General features: G+C 42.4%; 1 protein-coding gene across 6 annotated transcripts in view; it reads left to right on the top strand.

Moving 5' to 3' along the window:
- CLDN10 (claudin 10) overlaps positions 1–13,239 on the top strand; it is a gene marked incomplete at its 5' end in the record, with an annotated part of 92,253 nt that overhangs the window by 76,757 nt on the left and 2,257 nt on the right. The window lies entirely within an intron of this gene.

The raw sequence follows: 13,239 nt of genomic DNA on the forward strand, positions 1-13,239 counted from the left end.
TGACCGGTCTCAGCTGCGGGTGAACGGTTTGGCACTTACAGACCAGTTTGTTTGTTGGTGGTGGTTTTTAATGATGGGCTGTTGCTTTTTATAGTTTCTCTAGGCTTATTTCTTTGCATTGGGAAAACCCAAGGAATACCAAATTAGAAGTAATAATAGATCAAATATTTTGTCTCCTGTGAGAATATTCCCACGGACTTCTGTAGAAAGCCGCATGTGTGCTGCCGTCGCCCAGGCTGGGGATTCTCTTTCAGTCTTCAGATCAAATGTTATGGAAGTTTAAAAGAGTAATTACCAAAATGGCTGATCAGGGTCCATTACTTTTTTCTGGTGGATTTAGGAATCTTTAGGAAATGATTTTTCTAGTACTGTCTTTAGTTTATGCATAAATAGTAAATGTATATATAATGAAATATAATGAAAATAATAGCTAACACATGTTGAGCCCCTACCATGTAGCATTGCAAATATTATTTTATTATTTTAGTCTTACAACATCCTTATGAAGTAGGTTCTCTCTGCACCCCCTTTTTTTAAATTGGGGAAAGAATTCAAGGAATATGTGCAAGGGAACTTGGACTAAGCTAATAGGCTGATTGAACTGTGATTCAAACCAGGCAACCAAACTCTAGCACACTTACTCTAAAATGCCTGATATATAATATTCTACTATTTTGTAATTTTTGTGACAGTGTGCCACATATATTTTTCATCAAAGAAGTTTCTTTTGTGCAGTAGTGTTTACTGTGAAATTTTATTAGATGGAAAACAAAAATGACTGTTTCAGACCCCAGTATAATGTTCACTCCCCTACCTATGTTAGAAAATGTGTTCTGATTTGTAAACTTTCTCCTGATTTTTGATAATGAGATTTGCACCGATGTGCATGGCACCAAACATTGAGATGAAAACTAAGACTGTTCTCCTGAAGATTAGAACCATTTTAATGATATTTAAATGAAATATCAGTTTTCATTTAAATATTATACTTAAATGATATTTTTATTTCAGGGTTTGATATCATAAATATACCACAAAATCATATTTCTCACAGTTTATTTTATTAAAGACATTGCCGACTTTTCTGGATTATCTTTCGTACATCACTGTTCTGTCTTCCTGACAATCATTAATGATGTCTTTGTCAGACTCTTAAAAATCATTTTCATCTTTTCTCACAAGGCTGAGGCTAATATCTGTATCTGTATCTGCACAGTAACTTAAACCTTTCCTTTGTGTTCTGTGCTCGCTACATGCTCAGTCACCTAACTCAGTTTAGTACCACTGGAATTTCTTATTCTTTCAGACTTTCGTTAAACTCAGTTCAGTAATTATGGACTGTGAGAGGTTTTCCTCTTTTCTACATTCTTGGTGCTACTTTGAACTATTCCATTCCCACTGTGAGCTTACCAGCATCCCTCTTTCTGTCTATGACTACTCTCTCTGTCTGTTTTCTCGTCTGAAAAATCAGGATAATCATAGAGTTGCTGTGAGAGTTAAGAGAGTGTGTATATATACCCTTAGACCTGATTAGAAAAGAGCAAAAACCTTGTATTAATAACTGTATTGTGTTAGCTATTATTAAGGTTGCTTTTTAATTGTGTGTAGTAGTTAAGATGTACCTTATCTTTATGGATGTCTTTATTAGCTCTTTTCTTCAATGACTTAAAAATATAACACCTACAATTTGCCAATTTACCTTAAGTCATTAAAAACACAAGAGTGAGGGATTATGAAAAACACCATGGCTTACAAATTGGTAATATTTGCAAATAACAGGTCCTTCACAGCAAAAAATACAGACTTTATTAAAAAAAAAAAAAAAAGAAAGAAAACCTGCATATTGAGAACATGTTTAGCTCCTTGAGATCAGAGCTCACTCACATTTCTATCCCAGCAGTGCCTGGCACAAAGAAAGGCCCTCCATGACTTATGTACAAGGAATTATCAACGCCTGTTGAGAATTGTCAAATATGATCAGATGCTAATTACCCACAATGGTAGAAAAGAGGCATGAAGATGACATGTGACACCTACAGGAATTCACAAACTTTATTTAAATAAAACTTCTATAAAAATCAACCAGTTGACTAACTTGCTGTCATCTGTTTTCCTTTTATCAACGCCTCTAGTGGAGGAGAATGAGATGGAAATTAGGAAGATTAATAAGCTGCAAATTGGGTATCAACACAAAGTAGACTGATTCCATAGGTTTTTTTTTTTATATATTTATTTATTTGGTTGCACCGGGTCTTAGTTGTGGCAGGCAGGCTCCTTAGTTGCGGCTCCAGGGCTCCTTAGTTGTGGCACATGAGCTCCTTAGTTGTGGCATGCAAACTCTTAGTTGCAGCATGTGGGATCTAGTTCCCTGACCAGGGATCGAACCCGTGTTCCCTACATTGGCAGCACGGAGTCTTACCCACTGCACCACCAGGGAAGTCCCTTGGTAGGTCTTAAAAAATATCATAATTTTTAAAGTGAGATTTTGATTTTGGCATATTCTAGGGGATAGGGCTTCCTAGCTGGCATTTGCTAGCACTTAGTAAGTGGTGCCTCTGATGTAGTTTGTGCGTGAACACACAGAGGAATATGTTGGAGAATCACTGCCAAAGGCAGGGCCAGCCCTGGAAGAGTTGGGATAAGGGCCCCACTCTAGGGGGGGTTCTGACTCTTTCTTTGGTGTCTTCATGGATCTGCATGAGGGTAAGTTCCTTGAGGTCAGAAAACATCTATTTCATCTCTTACTTGCCTAGCACGGTGCCCGGTATGTGAAATCCTGATCTGTAGAACTGGTCCTTTCAGGATGAGCAGAAAAGCCTTCTATTATCTCAGCAGACTGAGGAAGCCTCAGAGAGGACGGAGCTGGGAGGCAGGCTCACCCTTCTCTTCGCGCCCTTATCATGCATTCATCTTTTTCCAGCAGCGTGGCTCCTTCCGGTCCTAGATGGCCTGGCTGTGGCATACGCATGCGTGTGTTTGACCCTTAGGCAGGGCGATGAGGCGCACCTGCTCGCCACAGGCTCTAGTTAAAATTTCTGGTGAGCAGATACTCGTCCCAAAACGCACTGGAATACAGTTCAGGCCTCAGAACATAGTCTTGTTGCTGTTTTTCTTAAGGATTCTCTAACATGTAAATTGAATCTTCTTGGTGGATTTCAAGGACATCCCCTATATAAGACTCACCTTGGTTGCCTAAGTTAGAAACACACAACTAAGCTCATCCACAGAGTTCCCACCACATTCCTACTATGTGCAGGGAACTCTGTAGGTGCTTTATTGATGAGGGAACAGAATCCATGTCTTCTGGTGTATCGCTGGCATAAAGATTGTGGCCATCACGCTGCAAACAGTAGTAGGCTTTGTGTTCAGTGGCTAATTATTTCTGAAACCCTTCCTTTCCCACAACTCATAGGGAAGATTTTTCTTCCGGCCTACAATCATTTGACAGAATTGCAATCTTTAAAGAGCTTCACCTGACTGTGGCTGTTTCCGCCATTTCTCCATTTTTTCCTTTTGTTTTACTTCCTTGTGTCCATTCAAGTTGTGATTATGTTTTATGGCTCCAGGATGGGCTCCTGCAAAGCCTTTAAAACTATTTCTCAACTCTTCCCTTTGGGCTGTTTCAAACCAACTTCCTCCTTTTTATTAAAGCAAAACCTACCACATAAAAAATCTATCCTCTTGCAAGCTTACGGTCACAAGCACTCCTTAGCGTGATTCACCGTATCATTGTGTTGAAATATAATTACATATCCCCACCATGGCTTTGTTGTACAAACCACTAACTTCTGAGCGTCTTGCTTTGTTTTTTCTTAAATAGACTGTTCCGAAGAGTTGATTGGCTTAAAGAGTTGTTTTGCATAAAGAAACTTCTTTTCAAATCATGCAAAGTTGGGGCACTGAACCAATTTCCTTAATTGAGGAAACAGGACATCGTGATCTTAGATTTATTCTCTTTTAGTCAATGAGATTTATCATGAACGTTTTGGCTCAGATATTCATATTTGGGTCTTATCATACTCCAGCCTTTGTATTTTGAGAGCTTTTAAAACCATGGAGTTATTTATCTCTAGCATTCTTCATTCAGTTAGTTTCTACTTTAGAATCTAAGTTTTACTTTGGTAAAATCTTTTCATCATTGTGGTTATTTAGTAGTTAGAGAAGTAAACAGCTGTCTACTTCCCGATAGATTCCCTCAGTCTTGTCATCTGTCAAGTTCAATGCACAATAGACAATACAAGAAGGACGTTTCTAGGTTACACACATTTTCCTGGGTGAAGTTGAAAGGAATATCGATCTCACTGGGTGACCTTGCCTAGATATTTAACTTCTCTCTTCTGTCCTTATTTTAATTTAATGAATTATAGATGTTTGTGTACTTAAGCTTATTGCAATCATGAGGTTATTTGGAGAATGAATTAATGTCGGTAAAAGGCTCATAGATTCTCAGATAAGGGATTCCATAGAAGTGCCAAGTGTTAAGAACAAAACAGAAGTTGACTGTTAAATATTAGGAAGGTGTTACTCTGTGATTTCACTTTGTTCTGTGGTAGCACTGGCCACTTCAGATCATCAGAATTGCTCTGATGCTTTTGTTCATGCTGGCAGGACTTAAAAATATACTTGGAAATCAAGTGTTTGGCAACTGTGTTTTGTTTTCATTGACCAGTATATGAAGTCACGACTCCTTCCAGTTTGCCAGGCTTCCTGGTGACTCAGCTTTTAGCACCACCACCCCGTTCCTTCCCTTTTTTCACATCCCAGGTAACCCCTGCATATCCTGCAGGACTTGCATTCTGCGTAATGTGCCCACCTCGGTGCTCCCTTTGCCCTTTGTGCTCCGATTATAATCCTACTGGGCAGTGACACTTGCTTATCGGTCCATCTTCCAAACCAGATCAGGAGCATCTCGAAGCGAAGACCACGTCTTGCTGATTTGGGCATCTCTTGTAGCTAGTCCCTACTCCGTGACATTTCCAGCAAGGATGGTCAGTGAGCAGTGGTGTACCACTGTCTGTCTGTCTGCATCTCTCCTAGAGTGGAAAGACTGAGTATGCTTGGGGAGATTTGGTTAAAGGAATGGGGAAGGAAGGCAGCCTACACACTGGTTAAAAATGAGGACGCTGGATCAGGACTGCCTGGGAGGGAGCCCAGCTCTGCCATTTATCAGTAGTGTAACCTTGAAGAAATTACTTTCCTTTCTGTGTCCTGTGTTCCTCATCTGTAAAATGGGAAGAATGAGAGCTATGAGGTTATTGTGAGGATGAAATGAGATAGTACATTTCAGCTACTTAGAATGTGCCTAGCATGTAGTAAGCACTCAGTAAATGCTAGTAAATTAATTTTAAGGGTACTGACCCTTAAGCAGAGGATATTAATGTAGCAGGTCATTATCTTATATGCTGTATTAAGGGTGGCCACAGAGAAATGTATATTGAAGTGTTGGAGGCCTAGTGGAAAGGATAATTGTTGTAAGACACTTGACTCTCAAGTGGAAGGCAGGTAAGGGACCTAGCATGAACGCATTTAAAAGAAACAAGGCTTGTGTAATTCCTTCTCTTTATTTCTGATCATCTCCATCACAACTTTGAGTTAAAGATACGCAGCAATTTGAAACTGTCAAACGGATAGATACTCCTGAGATCCTTCTCATGAGAACTCATCCTATGTTCATCTTCCCAACTCCAGGCTCGATTCTAAACTATTTTCAGGCAGTCTGCTGAGGATTCGGAAGATCGTGTAGGGTATGCTTTGTTTGTTTGTTTTTGTTTTTTTTTTTGCGGTACGCAGGCCTCTCACTGTTGTGGCCTCTCCTGTTGCGGAGCACAGGCTTCGGACGCGCAGGCTCAGTGGCCATGGCTCACGGGCCCAGCCGCTCCGCGGCATGTGGGATCTTCCCGGACCGGGGCACGAACCCGTGTCCCCTGCATCGGCAGGCGGACTCTCAACCACTGCGCCACCAGGGAAGCCCTAGGGTATGCTTTTAATTGACCCACGCTTTTTTGCTGCAAATCCATCTGTATTTTCTTCCTTCAACACAAACAGATGTGCAAACCCACCTTCACACCCACAGACTCTTGCTGGTCATGGCCCCAGGTGTCACGGGACAGCCCTGGTTGTTTTAGGAATTTCCCATCTTGGAGCACAGCCCCCCTCTGCAGTGTCAGTTTATTCAGACTTCGAAGTTTGCGTGAGAACATGTTACTGTGCCTACTTTGAGTGTTGTGACTCAGCACATCATTTCCCACTTAAAATCAAGGCCCAGTAAACCCCCAGTTATCAACACGAATGGAGATCAATGGCATGGATGTTGCTCAGTAACAGATTTGTTTTTGAATCGAACTGTGTAATTTGGGGGACAGGAGGTGGTCCTTTTAAATTACAATTTACTTTGACTAATATTATATTAAGTTATACTGTGGATGGTTTATAAAATTTCCATGAGTAATCGGCAAGAATCAGAACTCCTGTAAAGACACTCACTGTGCACTTTACACACGGTTAGAGAGAGAAGGAGGCAGAGAGGTTAAGAGGCGGGTTTTCAAGTTCACTCTCTGCTCAGCTCCTGGCCCTGGCCCTGGCTCCTCTGTGATCTTAGGGAAGATGCAATTGCTTCCTCTGGGTAACGGGGATAGCACCTGCTGCTTCTGAATGTTAGGGGGATTAAAGAAAGTAACATATAGACAGCACCCCGACAGGGACACATGGTAGGTGATTACCTGTTCTTAACATACAGTCTATAGAATTCTGAACTACCCTAATGATAACTCATAACACACGGAAAGGTAATGCACGCATGTCTGTTATAAACTATAAACCAGAGAAAAGAATGCGTGCCTGTTACGAACATTGAAAAGCAATTTAGAATTGACACACACAGAAAAATCAGTCTTTATTTTGAGTTTCCTAAATTTGAGAATTCTCTGTGAAGGTTCCATATGCAAGTAGGTGCTTATCATTTAAATGATCCCATTCTACTCTAGCCACCATTTGCGAGGCACCTTCTGCTATTTCATAGTCCCGTAGGAAGCTTTGGGTAGGAAATCTTGTGGCATCTTCCAGACTGCTGAGCAAACTGTTAACTGATGTGAATTGCATAAGGAGAGGAGAGACTGCAGCAGCCTCGGGAAATACACGGCTCGGTGGGCACTAAACAGCCTGCTTCCGGTGCCTGGGACCCCAAAAGGATGTGGAGTATTTGGGGGAAATGTATGGTTTTTTTTTTTTTTTTTTTTTGCGGTATGCGGGCCTCTCACTCTTGTGGCCTCTCCCGTTGCGGAGCACAGGCTCCGGACGCGCAGGCTCAGCGGCCACGGCTCACGGGCCCAGCCGCTCCGCGGCATATGGGATCCTCCCAGACCAGGGCACGAACCCGTGTCCCCTGCATCGGCAGGCGGACTCTCAACCACTGCGCCACCAGGGAGGCCCGAAATGTATGTTTGTAGATAATGCCTGTAGAATGCTTGTTTACATAAAATCCATCCGTGCAGTTATATAGACCTTGGGTTATATAAGCCTATGAGTTGAGGAAAGTTTCTTTTTGATGGTAATCTTTAAAAGATCGGTATACCAATGAAATTCAATTTTAAAAATGTTAACATTGATAATATATGGGTGTGCTTCCTAAACTTTAAACTTTTTAAAAACATATTTAGTTGTTTTAAGGTAACTGGAATGTTTTGGCTGCTACTACCCTTGATTAAAATGAGGAGTAGGACAGTATGTTTGAAAAAAGACTATCCTTGATGTCAAAAGACTCTGGCTTCTAGCTCTGTGACCTTCAGCAAGCTCACTTTTCTCTGGGGATCTTAAAAGGATGAGGGTTTTTTCATTTGTTAAACAGTTTTTGTTTTGTGTTTGGAGGAGCTGCATTTTCTTTTTTGAAGTCCAACGAGCCCTGATTTTAATTATTACACTCACCTCTTTTTGTGCTGGGTGAAAAGACAGCCTGAGGGAATTCTGAAAAAATTCCATACCCTAGAGCCACTGAGAACCCAATGAGCCAGAGAGAGACACAACACATCTTTCTGAAACGACAGCTGAAAACACATTGTACTGATTGTGTTTTTTCACATTGATCCCATCTTTTACTTAGCTAAGGTGTACACAAAAGGGAGAAAGAGGGCCTCCCTTGTGGCGCAGTGGTTGGGAGTCCGCCTGCCGGTGCAGGGGACATGGGTTCGTGCCCTGGTCCGGGAGGATCCCACGTGCTGCGGAGCGGCAAAAAAAAAAAAGGGAGAAAGAGTGTTGGTTAAGAGCTCGGGGACTGGGATCGTAGTTACGAGTTTTAAATCCTGGTTCTACTATTTGCGTAGCTGAGGTATGGGGAGGAAAGTAATTTAATCTCCCTCAGCTTCAGTTTTTTCATTTGTAGAATGACTGTAGGAAGACCTCTCTCTCAGGATTGTAATGAAGATCAAATATGATAATACATGCCAAAACAACTTAGCACACAAAACAAAATCCTAGTACAGTGAGCTGACTGTTACTTGAATCACATCTTTACAGATTTGGGAGAACAGTTAACGTTTACTTTACAAAAACATGTTCTTCTGCTTCTATCGTTAAGTTTCATCACAGTTTACTATAATTATTTGCTTAATGTCTGACCATCCCCACTAGACTGTAAGATCCTTAAGAACATAGCTGTGTTTTCTCATCTATCCTGAAACACATGGTTCGCACAATGCCTGGCCTGTTATTTCTGTGCTGGTGACCAGGGTAGGCTACACCAGCTCCCCGTGGATGGCAAATCAAGTCACAACAGGGATTTGGGTGCAAGAAAGACAGAGGGAGTTGGTGAAAATAAGAGGTGTCCCTCAATCCGTTCCCTCAGGATTACTGTGCAGGTTACGAGGCTGAAATAGGAGGCAAAGTATGAAATGCATCAGAATTTAGGCCAGGTGTGGTTCTAGCTCTGGCTCCGTCAACAGGAAATGAAGATGTGACCAGTAGCTGGGAGCCCCAGGTACAGCCAGGTGAATAAGAATTAACTTCATCTAGTAATTCAGGGTACATTTTAATGCCTTAGATCTTTGTGGTTCTTTTTTGGGAAAATAATAAGTGATCAATCTGTGTTTTACTTTCTCTGTATAGAAGAGAAAATTTTCCCTATTGTTTACTAGATTCACATTCAATTATATACATGAATTAAGGTAATAAGGCAGCTTTGATGAGCCCTATCCATTGAGCAGAATGTCTGAGAGATATTCCAAAAGCAGTGTTCTGATCTGTAAAACGAAGTTATGTCCCTAGCCTGATGGTCCTGGATCTGTCTGGTGCTAAGCAATTTGATAGCCTTTCAGAATAATAAAGAAACTTTGGCGATCTTAACAGCTCAATAAAGAGGCCGCTCTCCTAGTGGGAAAGCTGGTCTAGGGCCAGGAGGATATTGTTAACAAAAGACAGACTGGCAACAGATCACCTGAAATTTGGCTAATCATCTGAGGTGTTGAAGTCAGCTTCTTCCTGTTACCAAAAATGAAGAAAGATTTCCAGGCAGAGACAGAGTTTCCTGATAAATGTTAAAGGAGGCGTTGCCCAGAACAAACGAGTGGATGGTACATGGCTTACCTTCAATCCTGTCTTTCAATAATACAAGGCCATTTTTGCCAGATCACGTACACTGATGGGTGTGAATTCAAGTCACTGTTGAATAAGTCTGCTATACGTGTCTTTCAACAGAATGAAGAAGAAAAAGTCTCTGTAAGAGAAAGAACCAAGTCACAAAAGCCCTCACATCCAAATTGTTAAAAATTATTGGTATAGACGTGGAATCTCTTAGAGACTTCAGCTCTGAAATGGTTCTGTTTATTAGATGTTTGTCTCTGACAGAATTCATAAGAAGTTCAAAAGGAAATGATATTCTCCTTGGAATAGAGTCTATATTTAGTGACCTCAAGAAAATCTAAAAATAAATTTAAAAACAGGAATAAGTGAACCAGTTTTTGATACGAGCCAAACTCATGATTCTTAAATCCCCTCAGAAAGTTTCAAGATGATTAAATGAATATAAAGACATAGTTTCCAACATTTGAACTGCTTGGGTAATTTATCCTCTGATTTCTACACATTTGTATGCTCTTTTTATTTTATTTTTATTTTTATTTTTATTTTTTATTTATTTATTTATTTTTTTTTTGCGGTACGCGGGCCTCTCACTGTTGTGGCCTCTCCCATTGCGGAGCACAGGCTCCGGACACGCAGGCGCAGCGGCCATGGCTCACGGGCCCAGCCGCTCCGCGGCACGTGGGATCTTCCCGGACCGGGGCACGAACCCGTGTCCCCTGCATCGGCAGGCAGACTCCCAACCACTGCGCCACCAGGGAAGCCCTATTTTTATTTTTAAATATTTATTTATTTATTTGGCTGCTCCGGGTCTTAGTTGCGGCACGCTGGATCTCTGTTGCCGTGTGCAGGATCTTCCTTGTGGCATGCGGGATCTAGTTCCCTAACCAGGGATCAAACCCGGGTCCCCTGCATTGGGAGCCTGGATTCTCAACCACTGGACCACCAGGGAAGTCCCTGCTCTTTTTAAATGAATTGATAGTGCCGAGCTGTGGTTTGATTTCTACCACCCTAACCCGTAATGGACTATTATTAATAATTAGACCGCTGAGCCTGCGCGTCCGGAGCCTGTGCTCCGCAACAGGAGAGGCCACAGCAGTGAGAGGCCCGTGTACCGAAAAAAAAAAAAAAAAAAAAAAAAAAAAAAAAAAAAAAATTCAACGTTTCCATTTTGGGCTTCCCTGGTGGCGCAGTGGTTGAGAGTCCGCCTGCCAATGCAGGGGACACGGGTTCGTGCCCCGGTCCGGGAAGATCCCACATGCCGTGGAGCGGCTGGGCCCGTGAGCCATGGCCGCTGAGCCTGCGCATACGGAGCCTGTGCTCTGCAACGGGAGGGGCCACAACAGTGAGAGGCCCGCGTATAGCAAAAAAATAAAAAAATAAAAAAATAATTAGAGACTTACTTTTAACCATGATGCCTGGCACTGGCATCCTATTTTCAAAAGCTAAATATTTTGGAAAAAAATCTCAGACTGTTTCTTCCAGGAGTATTTATATTGAGAGTTAAATACTAATGCATAGTTTCAGGAGAGAAAACAGCCTAAGCTCTAGGGGGAAAAATAAAGAAAAATAGAAAGTATCATTAGATTGTAATCCTATCCTCATGTCCTCCAAGTACAAATTTTCACTATGCTCACCCTTTAGTTGTCTCTGCAGTAAAAGGATGACAGCAGGCGGACTTGATGCCAGCTTGCTGTAGGACTTGCCGATGTTTAAAGAGGTCCAGTGTCTGGCACCTCCACCTTGGCAGCCCCTCTGCTCGTTTTATTTGTGTAATCTCATCCAAACATCATACAAGAAGGGTTGATTGTGGACATCCAGGATATCCTGTTTAGATGTGTAACACGATATTTAATGAAGGTATCTTTTATAAAACTTCCAGTTTAACACTTGATCTGCCACAGCTCTTTTGTTTTCACCTGTGCCCTTCACTCTTCAGTCCTCTTTTTTTTTTTTTTAATTTAATTAATTTATTTATTTATGGCTGCGTTGGGTCTTCGTTTCTGTGCGAGGGCTTTCTCTAGTTGCGGCAAGCGGGGGCCACTCCCCATCGCGGCGCGCGGGCCTCTCACTATCGCGGCCTTTCTTGTCGCGGAGCACAGGCTCCAGATGCGCAGGCTCAGTAGCTGTGGCGCACGGGCCCAGTTGCTCCGCGGCATGTGGGATCCTCCCAGACCAGGGCTCGAACCCGTGTCCCCTGCATTGGCAGGCGGATTCTCAACCACTGCGCCACCAGGGAAGCCTTCAGTCCTCTTTTGAGCTGGTTTTTGTGCAGACCGAAGGGGTTTTTCCCCACTTACATCAACCTTCTGTTTCTGCTACGGTGTCTGATTGGCACAGTTCAAGAAGTTTCTTGGTTCCCAGAGCCTAATCAGTGCTCCAGGGCAGGATGAGGTGCTGACAGCTGTTCCTTCCTTTAGCTCTCAATTTGATTTCCCAGGGAAGGCAACACAAGAGTGAGAAAAGAAGGGATCACGAGGCAGCGTGTACTGTGTACGTCACCCATTCCCAGTTGCAAATGGAGGCTGTGAAGTACCTCAGAAGCCGGCTCTGGAAACGGGCACGTGGACCACAAGGCCCTCATCTTGTGTAAATGTTGCTTCCTGCTCCTGCTGGCTGGAGGCCGGGGCCACACTGTTACACCACCACTGCTGCCTGTGCCTGCCCAGATGGGAGTTCAGACGTAGCACCACAGCATGTAGAAAAGGATGAGGCAAAGCTCAGGACAGGCACAGGTCACTCACGCCAGCTGCTGGCCACCTAAGCCTGGCCCTGGCCCTGCACTTGGTTCAGGGGGACAGGCTGACCTTGGCCCTGACTTTCCCCTCTTACTCTCACCTCTTCCTTTCCGTTCTCAGCCCCTCTGTGGATTCTGTATGATCAAAACCGACCCTTCCCACTCTGACTTCATTTGACACTGAAAAGCACCATTAGGTAGGGAATGTCGTCCATCAGTTTTTGCCTTGTGATGGCGGTCTGTGGGCTCAAAGAGTTTGCGAATCACTTCTTTATTTAAAAAAAAGAAAAAAGGTAAAAAAAAAAAACCCCTATTCTTCAGGAAAAGGATAGGCAGACATGAGAACACTACAGCCCGAGATTTGGTATACTTTCCTCATTCTTTATTTGTTTCTCTGAAACATATATATATCGTATCTATATATCTCTCTCTATATATATATGTTTCTCTGAAACATATATGTGTGTGTGTGTGTGTGTGTATATCTATATATCTATATATCTATATATATATATATAATGTATATATATTCCTCCCCTAAAAGGATTTCCTCCAGCACTCAGCTGTGATTTCCTTTGTTGTTCTCAGTAGCGATATTTGTACATTTGTATGGCGACCTCTCCAAGGCAGGGGCTGTCTTACTTATCTTTGCATCTGTTCTAGTCATGAGCGGAGTACTATGGTCTGCCATCTAGGAGATGCTTCACAGCAATGTGTCACTAAATTATAGTTGTTTTTTATTCATCTCTTACTAGATTGTAGTGATAAGCAAGATGAGGCTGTACCTTTCACTGACCTTTCATTGACACTGTAGAAGAAGAAAAACTATTTTTTCCTCTACTCTCCTAGATTCTCTGCTGGGACCCTGTAAATTAGACTGAAAAAAAGGTAGATGAATAAGAGAAAACCAGAGTTCATTAACATGTGCGTCACAC

This window comes from Mesoplodon bidens (genome assembly GCF_964165515.1).
Source record: "Mesoplodon bidens genome assembly, chromosome: 17".
Taxonomy (NCBI): domain Eukaryota; kingdom Metazoa; phylum Chordata; class Mammalia; order Artiodactyla; family Ziphiidae; genus Mesoplodon; species Mesoplodon bidens.